The sequence below is a fragment of the Grammomys surdaster genome, unplaced genomic scaffold, assembly GCF_004785775.1.
Source record: "Grammomys surdaster isolate TR1022 unplaced genomic scaffold, NIH_TR_1.0 145, whole genome shotgun sequence".
Taxonomy (NCBI): Eukaryota; Metazoa; Chordata; class Mammalia; order Rodentia; family Muridae; genus Grammomys; species Grammomys surdaster.
The window spans coordinates 586,052-605,995 of NW_021604603.1; the positions used below are offsets into that span (position 1 = coordinate 586,052).

The following is a 19,944-nucleotide window of genomic DNA, read 5'->3' on the forward strand; positions in this document are numbered from 1 at the left end:
GAAGGAAGGAAGGAAGGAAGGAAGGAAGGAAAAAAAGAAAGAAAAGACAAAGGGTGATACTAAAGAGAATGGCCAACTCCCCTGTGTGCTTTTGTTGTTTTGTTTCTTAAGAAGCTGGGGAGATGGCTCAACGGGTAAAAGCACCCGCTGTCAAGCCTGACGACCTGAGTTCAATCCCCAGACCCATATGGTGGAGGGAGAGAACAGACTCCCACAACCACAAGTTGTAAATAAGAGAGAGAAAGAGAGAGAGACAGTAAGACAGAAGACAAAGAGTATTATAATCTCATGGATGCCTAAGGTCTTCTTGGAGGAATATTTTTAATTAACAGTGCTGGGCTCAAGAGATGGTTCAGTGTTTAAGAGCCCTGACTAGCCTTAAGGCTAGAGGACCTGGGTTCAATTCCCAGTACCTACAAGATAGCTCATGGATATCTGTAACTCTAGTCACTTGCCCAAAGCACCTTCTTCTGGCCTCTATAGGCACTACACACACATTGTGCACAGACATGGACTCAGAAAAAAATATTCATTTACATAAAATAAAAATAAAATCTCAAAAAAAAATAAAGAGTTAATGGTACTGATCACCAGTGAGTAGACCCTACAGAAAGGCACGGATTTTCCCACCTCCTTCTTCTACTTTTTATGTTTGTCTGATTCCTTAATGTCTGTACAAACTTCTTTTAAAGAGGAGCAGTACTGTAAGCCTTTTATTTGAGCCCCTCACCTGACACTGGGGCAGAGTTATGTGCACTCCCCAGGCCAGGTGGCAAAGAGCAGAGCTGAGAGAACATGGAGAGAGAGCATAGAGAGGCAGGAGGAGCCTGCTGCACAAGTACATAGGACAGTAAGAAGGCAATGATGCAACTTCCTGGAGAAGGAAGCCAAAATGTGACAGAAGACAAAATAAACTAGATCAAACTCCACTGCTCACAGCTTCCCAGCTGTGTAGACATGAGCCCTGACATAATGCAGACAGTACTTCTCGGGAGTCCTGGGTCATATGGCGGTTTGAATGAAAAAATGACCCCCAGAGGCTCAGAGTATTTGAACACTTAGTCCCCAGTTGGTGCTGCTTTTAAAAAATGAAATCAGAGTTTGGAAGGAACCTTCAGGATATGCAGCCTTGCTAGAGGAAACTTATCATTTAGGGTGGGCTCTGAGGGTGTCCAATCTCCCCAACTTCCTTTTCCTGCTTCCTCTGTGCCAAAGAAATGTGACCAGCCAGCTTCCTACCCCTGCAGGCACGGCATGCCTTCCTACCATTCTGGACTCTAGCCCTCTGGAATCATAAGCCAAAATAAACACTTAAGTTGCTTTTGATCGTAGTATTAATGGCAGAAAAATAGTAGTCTAGTCTAGTTAGGAGGGTGAAAGCCTAGGGGAACAGACATTCTTTCTGTTCCAATAGATGATTATGACCTACAGACAAAATGAAGAATTTTCATTTATACTGAAACTATCCTGTGCCAGTTACGTAAGACAAGACAATATTGTTACCATAGAGTCCCACAGGATTCAATCTATTGCTGGCTCCACTTACAAAGATGGCCACTGAGGCCCAATGAAGCCCCTTGCCCAAAGCCAACCAGGAAGTAAATTATCAATCTAAGAGTCACATTCCAACCTTGAAGTTCTTTGGTATATGTCTGATGGTTTGTTTTTCCCATGAGTTTTAAGGAGTCTGAGCATCAATATTTACTCCTGATGTCCCCCATCCATCCTAGTCATCTCCACTGTGCTTGTTAATCTGAGAGGAGGGAACCCAAACTGAGAAAATACCTCCATAAGACTGGGCTGTAGGCAAGCCTGAAGGGAATTTTCTTAATTACTGATTAGTGAGGGAGGGCCCAGTCCATTGTGGGTGGAGCTGTGTCTAGCCTGGTAGTACTGGGTTCTGTAGAAAGCAAAACTAAGCAAGCCATGGGGAGCAAGCCAACAAGTAGCACCCCTCCATGGCCTCTGCATCGGCTCCTGCCTCCAGGTTCCTGCCCATATGAGTTCCTGTCTTGACTTCCTTTGATGATGAACAGTGATGTGGAAGATTAAGAAATAAACCCTTGCCGGGTGGTGGTAGCACACGCCTTTAATCCCAGCTCTTGGGAGGCAGAGGCAGGAGGATTTCTGAGTTCGAGGCCAGCCTGGTCTACAGAGTGAGTTCCAGGACAGCCAGGGCTCCACAGAGAAACCCTGTCTTGAAAAACAAAAACAACAAAAAAAAGGAAATAAACCCTTCCCTCCCCAACTTTGGTTTTGGTCACAGTGTTTTATCACAGCAATAGAAACCCTAAGACACTGTCCTTGCAGTGTTCCCAGGCCTTTGAAATGCCTCATTTCTCTCTCTCTGTCTCTCTCCCTCTCTGTCTCTTTCACACTCACAAACACAAACACACACACACACAGAGCTGCTCCATTTCTGAGGCCCAGTGCAAAGCCTGACGTAGAGGAGTGGCAATGGACCCTGATTAACTGATTAAATGGACAGACTGCAACAGCCACAGCTTCCAGTAAGTCACAAGGCATCGTTCCCAGAAATCCAGACAGAGCCTGCTGGAAAGGAGGCGTGCCAAACTCTTTAAGTTGACCTTGGGCTAAAGTTCAAGGAACAGGCAGAAAAATGACAAATTTTTTTAGTATTTGGTAGGTAAGAATCAGCAGAACTCTTTCATTATAGAAGGAGGAGGTCGAGGCAATTTGCCCTGTCACAGCAAGGGTCAGGTTTTGATTCAAATGGTGAAATGCAGCATAGTCTTCTGGACTCTTATTTTAGCTGAATAAAGTTCATAGCACACAAACCTAAACTGGTCTGATGGAAAGGAGAAGGGGAGGGAGGAGAGGGGAAAAGAGGAAAAGGGAAAAGAGGGGAAGGAGAGAGGAGGGGAGGGGAGGGGAGGGGAGGGAAGAAGAGAAGAAGAGAGGAAAAGATAAAGTAGCCTCTACAAACTGGGAGTCTACACTCAGGGATTTGTGAGCATTCAAACAGAACACCTCTAATGCTGGGTCAAAAGAGGAAGAAAGAATCAGCAGGTAGAAGCTGTCTGCAACACACAGGAGAAGGGCTGAGAGGGAGACATCAGCTACTCTTCCCCACATTGTTAATAAAAATGGCCCAGATGCAGGACAAAGCTCAAGTCCCCGAACACAAGAATACACATGGCAGAGACGTTAACTTCTGTTCTAAGAATGGGGCACGTGGTAATGTCTTGTCTCACCTTACTCAGACATCACCCCTCACTCAGCTGAAGACATAAGCAAAGGGGTTGCCACTCTAAGCTGACTGCCCAGGAAAGATGTGATGCTTAAACACAGACACCCCCAGCAAAAGCAAGAACAAGGATACCACACTGAGAGAACAACCTTGTTCAAATTCAGAAGGGGGAGAGGGGGTGGGTAGACCTACAGTTTAGGCCAATATCTGAACCAATATTTGGATGGTGAGAGAAAGCTGCAATGGGAAGAAACCTCAAAGGGAATCTGCCTGAAAAGGTACAGCCAAGTCTCGACAAGTGAATTCTAACACAATAACCCAGGATGGAGGAGGAGGCAGGAGGCACTGCCACAAGGGTAGGTATAAGTTTAACTTTATTTGCCTGATGTAATTATCATCTTCCAGGCTTATTGACTCTGTCTGCTGAGGCCTAATCATGGAAGCTTCTAGCCTCTGTACAATCTAATCTAGGCCTAGAATGTTTTCAGCCTCTGAGACGTGCTGCTGAATACTCTCACCCTTTCTAGTTCTTTCTGTACTCTAGTGGGCTGGTTCAACTCAGCAGATCTGGCTCAAAACCCTCTACAAGCTGACTGATTCAAAATGGCTTCTCTCAGCTTCTCCTGAATTGCTCTGTGTGGCCTCATATAAACTTTGGCAATATGTTCTAGTCTACTGGCTCATTCTCAGTCTCTGTCTTTTTCTATGTCTAGATTGTTCTATCTGGGACCTGCCTCTGTACAACTGCTCCAGTAAAATTGCCTTCTCTCCTCTCTCTGAATTGGTTTCTATTCTCAGGAGAGTTAGCATATCCTATTCTGTCAAATCTTTCTCTGATTCGTCACTTTGCCACTCAATTAGATATCACTTTCAAATACAGGTCCTTCCTTCTAAAAACTAACTTCACCTTCATTGTTTGGGATTAAAGGGCTGTGTGTGTGTGTGCGTGTGTGTGTGCGTGTGTGTGTGTGTGTTTGGTGTGTTTATATTCCAGCTAGAAGGATTAAAGGTGTGTGCAAAGGGTAAGCCATACCACAACTAGACACAGGTCTTTTCAGTAAATTTCAGGGTTCACAGTCTGACCAAATATCCTGCTACATTTCCTCCTTTTTGTCTAAGCTAAAAATAGTACACAGTTTAACTTTTCACATCAGAAACAATTACCAGCCTCACAAACGTAACAATCTGAAGGTCCGTATGAGGTGCTGATGCTGCGATGAGCCTCCCTAACTGCACTCCTGATCATCTGTCTTCAGCAAATGTTCATTTCAAGATCACGGTTTTCCATCCAGTCTGATGAACGACTGTCCCTCAGCTGCTGTGCTGAGCTGTCCCCATGCAGAGGATCTGCCTCTGTGCTGTCTGCTTTCTGTCCTTCTGCAGCTCTTCCTTCCTTGAGTCATGTCTTTCATGTGGAAGTTTCCATTACTCCAATCGGATCTTTATCAATTTTGAAAGAACCAATAGTCTTTCATAGGCAAATCCTCTTCCCCAACTTAACACGCTCCCTGAGTTCCACTCTGCTGTCAGAACACCTTTAAAGTATACACGTGGATCTAATTCAGCAGTTGTTTTCTATAATCCAGTGTCCTTAGCTAATCTTATTTCCCCTTTCTATTTACAAAGGTACAATTAGATCTTTATGAATCCACACAAGAACTAGACATTTAGGCACTTGCACTCCATGCCCAGCTCCACACCAGAGAGCCAGGCTTCTTCCCCACTGCCAACGGGCTGTGTATCTGAAGCCTCAATTTCACTAGGTACCATAGGTTCACAATTAAGCAGTTCTGTTCTTTTGCTTCTCCTATCTTTTGTCTCTCAAGCTTTTGTACTACCATAGCTAATTTTTCTTCTTGTAGAGCTATTTTTCCAAGAGGATTGCAATTGAAAGTAGGGAGGGGGCTACCCTGGTAGTCACAATTGCACTGAGTAGTGTGCTGACGTTTTCAAGTGACATTTCTATCCCCTCAACTCCTACCCTTGCTCTCAAGAGACCTGAAATGGAGGTTCCAGTTTCTTAATGCAGGAAGAGTCAGTCTATATAATTAAAATTGTCTTTGGGGTAGCTGTGATTCACTCAAGATCTGCTGTCTCTCCTGCGTTGTTCTGCTTCTGAGTTTCCTGAGTCTTTCCAGGCGTCCAGCCCAACTTGAAGAATTGATGCTTCCTTTGGAGACCATCCCAAGCTAATGTCCCCTCTGTGGCTGTTAGGTGTCTCCTGTCCTCTGCAGTGTTCTCAGATGCCTTCTGCTTTCTGCAACATTAGTGAGTGGTTTTCTTCTTCTCCAATCAAGTTGGATTTTTCTTCCAACCATGATGCAAAATGTATCTTTTATTCTATGGAAAGATAAAAACAAAACCCTGCCAACTCTTCAGGGTTCCTTTTTTGGCTGTCTTTGGCAGAATATCTTTCCTTAGGCAAAACGTTTTTTGGCAACAGAAAAAATATTCTTTCAGTTGAAATTTTAAAAAATTATTTGAAAACTTGAAACTAAATATACCTTAGTGGATAAATATACCTATATTCGCCTTTCTGTTTGCCTATTTTTTAAGGCTTAAGTGTATTTATTTTTAGATCACAAAGGACATTCACTTTGAATTTCAGCCTGCCTTTTGCAAGTGGCTTTTAAATTTAAATCACTGTAATTCTTTTGTGTCTGCCTCTGCCACCCAAGCACTAGGATTAAAGGTGAACCACCACCACCTGGATATGAATTCCTTAAACATGGTATGTGATTTCTCTAGTGTGCAAACATACTAATTAGGAACTGTATCTGAGGTTTGTCCCAGGGTGATGGGATTCAAGGCACACAACACTGTAACTCTGGAATCTAGAAAACAACTTCTAGCGATCTGGCTGTTTCTGCTGGGGTTAAAGGCATGGGCTACCACTGCCCTGCTCAAATATTTTATGTTAGCTCCAAATCACCTAACAGAGATTTAGAAAACAAGTTTGAACTGTAGTAACGCTTTGAATTAATTAAAACACCTTAAATCTCTTACTAAACAACAAAAATATTCTTTTTATTTAAGAAGAAAACTCAAAAGCTGAGGTCCAAGATGGTGTGGTCCACATAGCAATCTACAGTCTGACATTCTAACACGGAGTAAGGTAAATATGCCTCTAGTAAATTATCATTTGAAAATATTATTTTTATTTTTATTTTTATTTTTTATGTTAGTCTTTTTCAGTTAGTTTGGACTGAATGGCCAAGCTGATGAACAATCAGCTCTCCCTACTCAGGAGGTCTCTTCTGTTTGAATAAAAACTTTAACTGTTTTGATGGCATCCACAGCTTTTCTTCCCCTGTGAAAACAAAGACAAAGCCTCTTCCCCAGTGTAACACATAGCCTGTTCCCATCTGAGGTCCACATGTCTTTACAATACACAGGCCAATTTCATCCTGTTTTTTCTACTATCCAATGTCTCCCCGCAGCTCTGTGTCCTGCTTATGAACAACCTGGAAAGTCCATGACTGTTCTTGATAATGCCTTTTAATATTTTTCTCAGAAACATTATTTTATGGTTTGTTTCTGAGGTTGGAGGAGTGTTAGTCTATGTTTTCCATTGCTGCAACAAATCACAGCCCTATAAATTCATGGTTGTATTATCTACACGTGGCTTTAATTTTCCTGTTTGCCCTTCTGGCCTTATACACTGGACCCATTTTGTACTTTGTTTTACCTAAAGTTCCAGTCCCCAAAAGCTGAATACTTACCTTCTGAAGAGGCCGATCTGGATGCCAAGATTTTGGTGAAATGACTGTTACATCTGCTCCTGTGTCTACTAAGCCTTCGATTCCATTGCCATTTATTTGCTTTGGTCTCTGATCATTTATAGCAGTTTGCCAAAATACTTTTTGTCTGGTCTCTCTCGAGTTTTTTGTTTCATCTACTGAGCTGTTCTGATCTTGATTCTATCCAGAGCAGTGTTATTTTTAAAAACAGGCATTAAATCTTTTAATTGCTCTACGTTGAATTTCTGCAATGCTGACAGGGAATGACTGAATGGAATTTGATACTGGCCTTTGGGAAGCCCTGAGGGCAAAGGGTTACCTTGCTCATCCCTTGCTCATCTGCAGTCATTAGTCCAATGCTGGCCTTCACCACACCATCTGCATATTCAGAAAGGCTGAGGGAGGACTTCTTTCTGGATTATCTCTAGAAAAAACATCATTTCTAGGAACACCTTGTCTACGATCCCTTTCCAAATGGCCTTTCTTTCCACAATTAAAACATCTCCATTTTGATTTTTCTTTAAACTTTTAAAAATTACTTCCCCTATCTATCGGAGTAGCATCAGAAATATGAGATCAAGTATCACCAGTATTTCTAATGACAGAGAAAGTGTGGTACTGAAAAATGGGTCCCAAGACATAAAAACCACTAGCAAGCCAGGCAGGGCAGAGGAGGTGCTGGCTCAGAAAATGAGAGCAGAGAGCCTCTGTGTAGGAACTAGTAGCTGCAGCCAAAGTCAAAAAGGATCAGGGAGGAAGCGGCCCCCCGCTGGGAACAGAGGCAGAAATGGGGGGATGTCCATCGCTACTCTGCCCCTAGCACGAAGGCTGGATTTCAGACTATAGCACACTAAACATGGGAAAGGAAACATACCACAATCAAAAGTGCTAACAGCGTACCGACTAAGAGGGTACAGAGTTTTACTGCTTGTTTAAAGGGAAAGAGCAAACAGATGCACTGTTTTACATGCACCATCTCTAGCAAAGCTCTGAGGTAGATCATCAGCTAGGCCTTCAACATCCAGTCTGAGCTCCCTGAGAAACCATGGCCAGTGACTTATCTTTCTTTCCTCAAAAAGTTACTCAATTATGCTTAGGCACCCCCATTGGTGATGCTATTTTGGGAGGTAGGTTCCGGACATTTTAAGAGATTGAGACCTGACTGGAGAAAGCAGGTCACTAAAGAGGTAAGTCCTTGGACGGAGTCTGTCACCGGCTCCCCATCTTGCTAGTCCCCATAAACAGCTCTCTTCCTCGAAGCACATGGGGCCAAGTGACTGTGGACTGGATTCTCTGAACCTTGAGCCAGTACAAACCCCTCCTCGGATGGTTTTTGCTAAGGTGTTTGGTCATAACAAAGCAAAAGCTAAAATCACAGTATGTGTCTTCTCCCACCATAGACCATGGCAATGTCTTGTCCATTCTTTGATTCCAAGTCTTAAGCCCTCAATACACGGCACCTGAGAGGTATTCCATAAACATCTGCTTGCTGACTAACTCAGAAAATCAGCCCCATGACAAAACAAAGAATGGCATCCATGGCCACTAAAATTTTACCACTGAGCTGACTGAAGAAATCATCGACAGCAAGTCAACAAGCTTATCAAACCTGCAAGGGCCGAAAGAACAGACAGAGAAGACCAGCAGTGTGCTAGGCAACAGGGGTTTTGGTTCCTGTTTTAAGACGCAGTAGGAGAAAACATGAGGCAAAAATCACCTCCCAAAGTCCTTTTGGTATTTCCAGAGAGTCACTACAACAGCAGAGGAGGAAGAAACCTTGTCACAGGAATCAGCTCCAGGCACCAGGGAGCTAAGGCTCTGCCTGCCTAGGTCTGCCACCATCTGGGCAGTGGCCCAAAGGAGTTTCCTATCACCAAGCCTCCAGTTCCCTTAGACACAGAATGGGACGATAATGTATCTACCTCAGGGAGGTATTAATAAAACTGTGCTTAGATCTGTGCCTCCCCCAATAAACTTACTTGTTAGTTTTTGTTATTACACTACTTCTAAGAAAAATGAAGAATGTAGAAAATTGTGACTAAAGGCATAGGTCTGAAGTTAATTCAAATGCCAACTTCAATCTTGCCTGCCCTTAACCAATGATTATTTTCTCAATCTACACTACCCTCAGCCACTTAATGGAGACAGTGATAATGTCTAAATATGTATCAAATATATATCAAAATATGCCATGAGTTTGTCAGTAGGAGACAACAAAGAAACAGAATTGGTCCCAGATGGCCTGCAGACCAATAACCAACTGACTGTAAATAGATGATTCGTCACTGCCCACAATACTACCACACACACAGTGACCTGTGCGCTCCACACAATTACTCAATGCTAACACACCACGGCGGCTGAAAGCTGAGCTGTGCTGCCGAGGACTAGTACTTAACCTGTAATATGTGAAACTCATGAACACTGGAAAATGAAGATGACACAAAACATGTAACTTGGAAGTAAGTATGCATAACAAAGACCCATAGTGACTAGCTTTAGGAAAAGCAACAGCTTGGACCTGTTTTCAAACTAGGTTGCCCCCGCCCCCCATCAAGATCACTTTATTCTACTTCCTGATAGGCAGGAACAAATTACTCCAATCCCAGCTCTACACGGTGACCTCCAAGGGCAATGTTGCCCCACAAACCTAACAGAGACCCATCCTCTGGAAAGTGAGGGAGAAACAAAACTTAAAAATATGGATTGCTTCATGGATGTGCACATCCTGTGCAGGGGCCATGCTGGTCTTCTCTGTATAGTTTCATCTTGAGTGAATGTGGTAGCACCAAACAGAGGGTGCCCCAAGGCACCCTCTGCAGTTATCTGCCAAAAATGTTTACTATCACTGCTTTGGGGAGCACACTGCAAGCTGCATCTATTAAGTAATGAAGGCCATAATGTTGCTAATTTCTACAAAGCATAGGACAACATCAACTTCTACCCGACCCCAAGTCTCCTGCGCCCCCACCACAAAGATGCCCCCACCGCAAAGATGCATCAATAATATCACAGCTAAGAAAGGCTGATTTAAACCAGAGTCCTGATAAAGCTAATTTTAACAGTAGCCTTCTCCTCAGAGAGAAGCAAGGATTAAATGATGCAACGGTGAACAGAGCACATGCAGCTCGTTTTTAGTATCGAAGGTCCAACATGACATCACACTGAGTGTCTTAACAGCAACGTCAGACAGATGGGCAGCACTTTGATGAACATTAACTCATCTGATGTGACATAGTGTCCCCCACGTTCTGCACACACAAGAACCACATCCAGGGTGCCGCTGCTTAATTCTAGGCCACACTGTGAAAACTGTGCTCCTCCTCAGAAGAGAATAACCAGGCTACGGCAGATCTGAGGACCACAACACAAGAGAAATGGTCCAAAAAACTAGAGCAATAGGCCTAAAGAGACAGCCCTCAAGATAGAGTCAAGGGCTCAAAGCAGACAGTCCTAAAACCCCACACGGTGCCACCAAAAAGGGACTAAATCCTATTTTTCTCAGTAGCAGCAAGCAGGTCAGCAATAGTAAAGTCTTTTAAGATTGCCACTTTCCTCTCCCTGAAAAAGCTGGGCGGGCTCCAAAGAGAGCCCACCATCTTGGAGAGAATAACTCGGTTGAGGAGTGGGCTCGCCCTAATCTCAGACAGTCAGAAGACAGGGCAGTTGGCCAGAAACAAGCAGCAGCCTCCAGTACCCAAGTAACCACATGCCAGCTACTTACCCAGGAGAAATGAAAACATCAGGCTCACAAGAAAATGACCTGTGTAGGAAGCACTTGGAGCTTTGTTCATCAGTTCTCAAAACTGGAAACAACCCAAATATCCGTCCATAGGAGAAAAGATAAGCAAATTATCATGCCCACACAATGGCTCAGGACTCGGCACAGGGAGTAACAGACCGCCAACACATGCAGCCATGTGGATAAACCTCATACCACAGTTCGTGCACGCATACACACTCAAACACACACATACACAAGTGGAGTGGTATATGTGAGTGTGTATCCATCTTGTAAAGGGGTACATATTGGTATGGCTGAGAGGGGAAATGGAGGAACTTACTAGAGTGGTAAGCTTTTGCTATAGGGACTGGGGTTGTATATGGAAACCCTGCCAAGCTTCATCAAATTAAGATTTTTGTATCTCATCGCTATTTCATTTTACCCTCCCCCCAAAAAGACCCGCACACATTAGCATATGCATGCTGAAAGTACAGGGTGAAATGCGCTGGTGTCTAACCCACTCTGAAATGTGCCCCGCAAATACAGTGAACTGTTCAGACAGGTCAGCTCAGCGTGGAAAGGGTGACAGAACAGTACGGCAGATGGCTAGTGCGAGTGAGGTGGCTGGGCAGACAGTGTTAGACACATCTCAGTAAACTGCCATGTAAAAGAGAAAGAACAGCCAGGCTCCAGGACCACAAGGGACACAGAGGTAGCTGGAGGTCATGGAAGAAAGTGTACAGAGTGCTCGTTTCAACCCACAAAGGGTCTCTCAAGGCAAGAACTGTGAAAGGCCGGCCAGGCTGACCCAGTGACACACAACTCTAGCCATCACAGAGCAAATGTAAGGTTGGTGCTCAGGCCTTTGATGTCATCAATTCCTGCTCTTATGGGACCAGCTGCATCATTATGTGACAGTCAGAAACAAGTCTTGCCCACTCCAGCCTTGGCTGAAGAGATCAGCGCCCACTGCAGTGGTTAGAGCACATGTGACAGACCAAATTTATAACATCTCTAGAAATCACTTTTCTAAATAGAAACCAAATACACAGATGTCAATCAGAGCTTCACTCATCTCCAGCAGTTCTACACAGGCCAAAAGAAGCCTGCTGCTTCACCAATGGCTCCTCAAGAAACAGCCTGAAGTCCAAGCAGCCCTTGACCATGGATGCTCTACTTTACAGATGAGCCACAGCAAAAATCTGAATCAACAAACAGAAGCCCCCTCCCTTAGCCCCAGTCTTACCCCTCTCCCACCCCTCTCTTCCTCTCTCTTCTTCTCTCTCTCTTCCTCTCTCTCTCTCTCTCTCTCTCTCTCTCTCTCTCTCTCTCTCTCTCTGGGTGTGTGTGTGTATGTGTGTGTTTCTGGCACAAAGAATATTATGGAAGTCAAAGAGAATTTAAAAAAATAAATTTTCTAGATAAAAAAATAAATCACTCATATTTTCAAAAGTCCAGTTTCAGTAACTTTAAGATTACCTTTTCTGCCCCCACACAGATCATCTAAATCTGGCCCCACAGATAACATGTGACAGACTTTGCTGAGAGACCAAAGAATATGCTGGAAAGCAGAGCAAGCTGGTGTTAACTTAAGCACTACAATTAGCTTACTGAGAAATTACAGACAAGTTACTTTCACCATTTTCTTCCCTGTGTATGTGATGATCTAAGACATGCCTGTCACGAGGAGATCCTGTGGGTCTCCCCAGAAAAGCACAGGACATCAGTGAACCCCTCCTGACTATCAATGCCTACAACTGGCCAAACTCTCTCTCATCCTTGCCCTTCTGGTTTCCGGGGACCCTGACCCTCAGGGGCTTCTGGACTCGGGATCTTAGAGGGAATATACATTTCAAGGAAAAATGTCTCACAAAGCAAAACAATTGCTAGGCCATGGGTATGAGATAAAAGATGGGTAGTGAGTGACAGATTAGAGGTGGTTTAAATGAGAAACTTCCAGTATAGACTCAGGCATTTCAACACATGGTCCCCGGATGGTGGCACTGTTTGGAGAGATCACAGCCTAGCTGGAGTAGAAAATAGTAACTGGGGATCTTTGAACGTTTAAAAGCTCCACTTCCAGTTTCTCCTCTGCACTTCAAGAAGTACTCTCTCAGTTCCTACTCCTGCCAACAGGCCAGTTGATGGCTACCATGCCTCTGTCTGCCATGATGGGCTCTCACCCCTCTGAAACTGTACGCCAAAATAAACTCTCTCCTTAAACTGCTTTTGTTTGGTCAAGGTGCTTTATCATGGCAACAAAACAACGGAGAGCGTGGAGGAAGTCCCTGCGGTGCCTGGGGTGGGGCCATCCTGCTCCTACCCTGGATTAACACTGCCAGTCACCAAGGAAACCTGAGATCTTCATCACACAAAATAGCAGGATGACATCTCTATCCAGATGAACCACAGTGCAAGAAGAGCACTGACACAAGGCTAGGCCTAAAGAGGTAATGGTGCTACAATGTCAGCTCTTCCCCATACAAGTGTACTGCATTCTGACTGGGACCCTAAGACAGTTAGAGGCACTGACCAGAAGGTGATAGACAGGCAGCAACTACAGCATTAGGTTCAGCCACTGCCCTGCTTCCTAGCCTTCAGGGGCTTTTGTAAAAAGCTGACACTGCCTGCCACAACCTGGAAAAAGTGAAGACTTCCAAATACATAAAGCTCCACAAGGGGATTAAGTTTCCATCATGACCGATTCATCTGGAAGTTATCTAAAGGTCTTCTCCCATTAGCAGTGATGCATCCTCAGCTGATGGGGGAGTCATCCCACATTCCTCTCATGTGCTCAGGCCCTCTCCACCCCTCAGCCCACCTCTACCTCAGTGAGGAGGTTCCTTTCCTACCAGAGAATAGTCTTGGGGAGTCACAGCTGCTGGTCTTCCAGATGCCCTGGAGGCTAGGAGTCTGCAGGCACAACCCCAGTTGGCAGTAGTGGCTAATGCTGCTGCTTCTCATATCAAAGATGGCTTCCCCAGTCTCTGGACAAGTAGTTAGGACCAGTATGGGCCCTTTCTCCACAGAGCATTTCAGTAACTGGGCCTCTTATTACTTATGAGACCAGAGAACATGCCAAAGAGCTAAAAAATGAAGGATACCCCACTTAGTCCTTGCTGAGGACATACTAACTCCTCTGTAAAAACTCAAACCAATTAAACCAGTACAACAGAGATAGGAAACCTTGCTAAGCCCAAATCCTCCCAGCAGGCCTCCCGTCAGTGCCAGCATACAACCCCAGGAGGAAGCTGACTCCCACTTGTCCCTCAGTAGAGATTTTCTTAGAACAACTACACTATGCCAAAGAGGTGGCACTCACCTTTGAACCCAGCACTTAAGAGGCAGGTGGATCTATGAGCTCAAGGCCAGCCTGGTCTACAGACTGAGTTCTAGGACAGTCAGGACTGTTACACAAAGAAACTCTGACTCAAAAACAAAAAAAGAGGGAGGGAGGGAGGGAGGGAGGGAGGGAGGGAGGGAGGGAGGGGGGGAGGGAGGGAGAAAAAATAACCAGACCCCTGCAAGTTACCCAGGAACAACACTGAAGCCCTCAACTGGCTCTGGAAACCCGCTTGGCCTAGGTTTGTTACAAGTAAAGAATCCAGTTAGGCTTTCCAGAAATTTCTCAGGAAGCCTAACATCTACTAATCATTCATTCACCTTCAACCAATACCAACAATGTTCTAAAAACCATTCCAATCAGGACTCTGAAAAAATAAAAAAAAAAGGGGCTGGAGAGATGGTTCAGTGGTTAAGAGCACTGGCTGCTCTTCCACAGGACCTGGGTTCGATTCCCAGCACATAGATAGGAACTCTAGTCCCTGGGGATCTGATACCCTCTTCTGGCCCCCACAGCCCCAGGAATGTATGTGGTACTAGGACAAAAACACAGGTAAAACATGATACATATAAAATAGAAAAATGTTTATTTTAATTAAAAAGTATTTTTAAACTTCCACAATCTTTAGTCAATCTATCTCAATTTATTCACAATTCTGAATTTCACTATGTATATGAAGAGTTAAGTGAGTGTCTTTATCTTCTGTTGTTCAAAGCCCTGGGGCCAGTGAGGAAGGGAGAAAACCTCCAAGTCACCTGCTTCTTCCTAGCTGTTCTCTCAAAGGTCAGTATAGCTGCCTGGCATTGTAGTCAGAAAAGAATGCAGAGAGATAAAAGCAGGCTAAATCTCACTCCTCCCATGGCCAGGATTAGCAAGCAGCTGCCTAAGGACCCCCAGCCTCTCCCCCCTTTCCTGGGCAGCCTGAGCCTCTAGCAGGAGTGTCTGCCAACTGCTCATTCACCCCCACACTGCAAACTGCACTTCCCAGGCTCGACAGATGTAGCTGCTATTCACTGCTTCCAAGACAGGACAAAGCTTCCCCAGAAACACAAAGCAAAAGAGCTTCAGGCAGGGCCACCTTTAACAGAAGCCACCTGCTGGATCCCTTATCCACCATAACCCCTCCCCACAGAACACATGCACACACACATACACACACGTGCACACACACAACAAACACACAGCTTTTTCAAACCTCTGCAACAGGTGTTAGCTCAGTTCAGGTGACTGTCTCTGAATCACTAGGCATTTCTCTCAGAAAAGGAGTATTTATTGTTATTTCTCAAATAGTAAGCCATAGGATTCTAATGAGAGAGAGAGACAGAGAGAAAGAGAGAAAGAGAAAGACAGAGAGACAAAGAGACAGAGAGACAGAGAAGAGAGAGAATCAGAAAGACAGAGTCAAAGATAGGGAGGAAGACAGAGAGACAGACAGAAAGACAGAGAGACAAACAAAGACCTTTATGTCCAAATCACAAAGCATAACTGCTTCTGTTACTGAGAACTTCTCAGGCCTTTACTGTGGCAATGCATATTTGCAGAATGTCTCCCACCTATGGAACACTGCAGGATTTGCTTCAGAGCTTGGAAAAATGAGCAGCCCCTTCCTTCATAACATCACCTAGCCCCTAGATCATATCTTCTATTATCTGGAGCAAAGAAAAGCCTTGCTTACGTTTCCTTTTCTATGACTTCAGCAAGAGCAAGGAGCAGGTGAGTGAATTCATGCACACACACACACAGAGAGAGACAGAGAGACAGAGAAAGACAGAGAGAGACAGACAGAGACAGAGAGAGACAGAGAGCCTTTGTTATTTGAGTTTAGTGGTGTGGTGATGGCACTTATGCAGGGACCATTAAAAACTAGGAAGACGGACAGAATTTATACATCACTCATACATCACTCACATCACATCACAGTCGTTTGTTTTTAGTTCATGTGAGTGTTTTGTCTGTAAGTGCAACACATGAGCGCAATACCCAAAGTGGCCAGAAGGTGTCAGATCCCCTGGAACTGGAGTTTCAGACCATTGTAAGCTGCCAGGAAACAAACCCAGGTCCTCTGCAAGAGCAACAAGTGACCGTAAATACTGAGCCATCTCTCCAGCCCTGAGCCAGCTAGTTTTATTCCCATATGAAGCCTTCCCTGTCTCAACCCTCACCGACCACCTTCCATTATCAAGAGCACCTGGGTGGCTGCACGCCACCTACAGATCTATGGTGGAAGCCATCAACACCATAGCATCACACATGATCTAGGTAAGCTCAGCCACCAGCACCCCTACCTAATTCCAGCAGAGAAACCTGAAGGGAGCAAGAGGAAGATCACAGACCTTGACAGTAAGGATTCCTGGGTACTTCTCACCCAACTGTCCTACTAAGAACCAGATAAATAATGGCACACAGACAGGGACACACAGGCACAGGCAAGGACATACACTCAGACTCAGACAGGGACATACACTCAGACACAGGTGGGGACACACACTCATACACAGACAGGGACACACACTCATACACAGGCAAAGACATACACTCAGACATAGGCAAGGACACACACTCAGACACAGACAGGGGCACACACTCAGACACAGGCAAAGTCACACACGCAGACACAGGCAGGGACACACACTCAGACACTGACAGGGACACACACTCAGACACAGGCAAGGACATACAGGCACAGGCAAGGACACACACGCAGACATAGGCAAGGACACAGACTCAGACATAGGCAAGGACACACACGAAGACACAGGCAAGTCACCACCACTGCTCAAAACCTTCATATTCAAATTACACATCTCAAATTTTCTTTCAAACTTGAACACAGCATTCCTTACTCCCCCAAGGGAAACTGTGTATTAAACAGATCCCAGCTTTGGATGGGGAAACACCGCACTTATACCTTAGGATGAACTTAGAAAACAAGCCTCTGGCCACCTCTTTGCCTTCTTGGGATGTGGACCTTCTACTTTGCTCACAATGAAGCTGACCTTGAAAGTTATCTCCTGATCTGTGTGATTAAGCACAAACAGTTATATGCAAAAGTGTACGTACACACACACACACACACACACACACACAGCACTCTCAAATACTACTCAACACACAGGAGACCTCTCACAAGCTAGCTGCTGTTCTCTGAAAGTTCAGACTATTCCTGGCACATGTGTTTCTCAGAACACCTTTGACAGAGCTGTTGGTTGTGGTTAGTGTCTGGGCACCATCAAGGGGCCGGGGAATTCCTCCAGCTCTGTGCATCCTGGAAGGGAGGAAGTCCTACATTAGTCCTCCCTCCGTCATCTCGGTTGCATCAGAAGAAAACTCATGGGCTATCACCAAGCAGTAATAAAGGAACACTATTGAAAAATAAAATTTCAGGGCTGGAGAGCTGGTTCAGCAGTTAAGAGCACTGGCCACTCTTCCAGAGGGCCTGGGTTGGATTCCTAGCATCCCTATCTGATGGCTCACAACCACCTGTAACACCAATTCCAGGGAATCTAACACCCTCTTCTGGCTTCCACAGGCACAAGGCATGTACTTCCATATATACAGGCACAATACCCAAACACACAATAATAATCATAATAACAACAACAACACTCAACAACATTAGTCCAACCTGGGAGTCACTGGGTTTGAAGGGAATGCTAACAGCCTTTCTTCCCCACTCCCCAAGCAGTCTCAGCCAAGAGAACAAAATCAAGGTCCCTGCCAGCTCCTTCTAGCACCCATCCAGACTCCTCCCCCTCTGCTCTTCTCAAGGCTATGGAAAATTCTTCGACTTTACTCATTTCTTTGTCACTGTAGCTGGGTAGGGCTATGTTAATAGTAACTGTTGCTGAAGCTGGTGCTTTAATATTTGATTTAAAACACTTTATTGTTTAAATACCAGCTCTGCTTCTAAAGCAGCCAATCCCTGAATGCCAATTGCTCATTATCAGCTGCTAAACACCACTTTTCTCATTGGAGATGCTGAGCTGCTGGGTGCTGAGGGTGAAGATGCTGACGTGGGGCAAAGGCTCCAGCTCTTTTCAGAGCCTCTTCTAAACTCCCAAAAGAACAAAGAGGCAGAAATATGGACCCTCTCCTGCCATATCATTACACCTTGAGGAGTTCTGGGCACTGGGGCTGCATGTGGGAATACCAAATGGTGGGCACACTACTTGTCCCCTGGAGCCAAGCTAGTTGAGAAGAGGTGGGGGGTGACAGTAATTCAAGTCTGTGCAACCATGATCAACTGCCACTGGTCCATCTACAGTTGGGTTTGCCTGGAATGATAAAATTTGGGCAGGTAAGATCTTGTATGAGTCTCAGAAGATGAACAAAACCCCAGTAAGAAGAATGCAGAAGGCTAATCATGGGGAAGGCGTCAAGAGAAAAAGGGGATCTACATGTGCAGCAGGGAGAGGGACTGCCTGGAAGACTGAGGGTGCAAAGAGAGATCAAACCCAACTCTCTGTGACACCAGATTGGGGGCTTCGTGCTTAGGAAGTAGGGGTATCTACTGAAGATTTCTAAACTGAAGCCATATGGATGGTTGAGTTCTCCAGGTCTCAGAAGGAAGCAGTTGGCCATCCTTGAGGGCATGTGCTAACCGTGCAGAGCAACAACAGCAGGAGAGGACACAGAGAGGGGAAAGGCACCTGTGGCCATTCCAGCTGGATCCTCCCAGAGATCCAGATCTTTCCTCAGTCTCTCGGCAAGGCCTGACAGCCAAAAGGATCCTGGGAATGCCATTGCATCTCCCTAGAGCCCCTGGCTCCTGAGGCTCCCTTAAAATGTGCCTGGCAGGGTCCACACTGCAGAGTGCTAGTCCACTTGCTGAGACTAAACAGAGGCATGGGGTGATGCGCTTTGCCATGGGTCTGAAGAAGACTAAGAGGGCCAAAGGATTTGTATAAGATCAAGAACAAAATTTTTATTCAACGAACAGAGTTATTACATTATTTTTTTTAATATGTAAGGTTTTCTTGAAGAAGAATAAAGCCACTGTCACTAAAGAATTTAAAAATTGGCTTGACAGATGGGTGGTTGCCAGACCTGGGCAATTCTGCCTTTGGAATAGTCTAAAAATACACATTCCTAGTCAGGGAGGGAGGTGATACAGAACAATATATGATGACATATCTTATGAAAATGCTATAATATCAGCTAGCAAGATGGCTCAGCATGTAAAGGCACTTTCTGCACAAGCCTAAGGACCAGAGTTCAACCTAGGGCTCTATAAACCACAGGAGAGCTGCCCAGAAAGCTACACCTTCAGATGTTATCCACAAATGAATCTGATGGCCAGTTCGGGTTAGGGCCCACAAGACTAGATGAGTCTCTCTATGGTTAGATGTTATCTGAAACAAATGAATTAAACATTTTGAAAAGATCCTTTTGTAAATCACTGGTTTCTTGCTGCCCTTTCCCAAGTTGCCTCCATGTATAGATCAATCTAGATACAGAATGACTGTATCCAGAAAATGTTCTGTGCTGACAGAAACATCCTCCACTTGTGCTGCATACCCAGCAGCCAGCAGCCGACTCCTGGGCACTGCAGTGGTAGACAGGGCTTATTTCATTTCAATTTAGATAACTATATCTGAGAACACAAAAGCTGTTCTCATATTGGCCAGAGAGGTTTCTTCAGAATAGGACTTATGGACTCAACTATGGAATCCAGGGGTCAAAATTCTGATCCCACTCCTTCTACTCCTCCCCAGCCTGCAGACACGATGATTAAGTCTAACAAAAACAGCGAGAGAGGAGACATCGTATATTCCCAGGACCTGAAGTACAAGAAACAAAGCGCCTAAACGAGGACTCTCTCTCACCAACAAGACTTTTTCCTTTTTCTCCCTAGGAAGACAATTAATTCAACACCTGCCCTGGGCAGTCCAACATCCTAGCAGCAAGGAGCCCTCACTCTGAAGGA

General features: G+C 44.9%; 1 protein-coding gene and 1 pseudogene across 1 annotated transcript in view; both read right to left on the reverse strand.

Moving 5' to 3' along the window:
* Positions 1-19,944, reverse strand: part of Mapkapk2 (MAPK activated protein kinase 2) — a 46,578-nt gene that overhangs the window by 12,202 nt on the left and 14,432 nt on the right. The gene's annotated exons all lie outside the window — the stretch shown is intronic.
* On the reverse strand, positions 9,647-9,740 carry LOC114618938 (annotated as a pseudogene).